This window comes from Egretta garzetta, unplaced genomic scaffold (assembly GCF_000687185.1).
Source record: "Egretta garzetta isolate BGI_Z169 unplaced genomic scaffold, ASM68718v1 scaffold786, whole genome shotgun sequence".
In the NCBI taxonomy this organism is placed as follows: domain Eukaryota; kingdom Metazoa; phylum Chordata; class Aves; order Pelecaniformes; family Ardeidae; genus Egretta; species Egretta garzetta.
Window position 1 is genome coordinate 200,913 of NW_009259991.1, and position 1,046 is coordinate 201,958.

General features: G+C 63.9%; 1 protein-coding gene across 1 annotated transcript in view; it reads left to right on the plus strand.

Annotated features, from left to right (window-relative positions):
- LOC104127869 (arf-GAP with GTPase, ANK repeat and PH domain-containing protein 3) overlaps positions 1-1,046 on the plus strand; it is a 135,008-nt gene that overhangs the window by 118,295 nt on the left and 15,667 nt on the right. The gene's annotated exons all lie outside the window — the stretch shown is intronic.

The following is a 1,046-nucleotide window of genomic DNA, read 5'->3' on the forward strand; positions in this document are numbered from 1 at the left end:
GCGGTGGGGCTGGAGGCAGTTCGGGTGAGTGGCCCTCCCCTGCGCAGCCTGGGCTGGGGTGGGTGATTGCTGCACTCCTCTCCCGATGAGCCCGGCAGCCCAGGCACGTCCCCCCGCCCTCCCTCCCATGTCGGCCCAGCCGCGCTCCCTAGTGCAGTGGGGAGGTGGGGGGCAGCAGGAGGTGCCTGTTTCTCCACTGCACCCCTGCGCTCCCCTCTGCTTCTGGCCGGTGTGGGAGGGATCCCCTCGCTGGTACCGCTCCCCGCGCGCTGATGCCAAGGGAGCTTCTCTCCCATGCAGCCCCTGGACAAAGGCCCCTCCGGCCTCCCTGGTGACCTAGAGAGGGAGGAGGATGGTCGCCCCGGGATCCCCAGCTGTGTCTGTCTGTCTACAGAGCCACTGTCCTTCCAGGTTCAAGCCCCAAAGCCATACACAGTGTCTCCATCAGCATCCCCGCTGGCTCCCGCTGCTGCCCAGGCGGGGCTGGTCTCCGGCTGAGCAAGAGGAGGGAGGAGATGTCTCCCTTTGGTTTTGGGCCAAGCCTGCAGCTGAGCGCTGGAACCCCAAGGCTTTGGACGCTGCTGTGGAACGTCTCTGTCACTTGTGTATAAAATGTACATTGGAAATATTTATATGGACACTCTGTATATAGGGTTTCTTTGCCATGAGTTGCCCTGTGTGTGTTACCTGCAGCGAAGGAGATAAAGGCCAATAAAGCAACCCACCCCCTGCCAGCCCAGCTTGTCCGTGTGCTGCCTTGTGGGCCACCTGTGCAGCCTCTGGTCTGCTGCTTGCCCATGCCACAGGGGCTGGTGGGTTCCATCCCAGATCGACAGACACCCCTTCCTCCTCCATCACTGGGGCTGGTAACAGCAGTCCTGGGCTGACCTGGGCCCCTAGGTGGGCATGGCAGAGTGCTGGGATGGGGCAGGAGGATGGGTCAACCCCCGCCACTGTGGGACAGGACAGGGACGTGGCCACAGAGGGATGCGTGGCTTTGGCGGGACCAGAGGTGGGCACAGCAGGGGGGGGGGGCTGGACCAGGG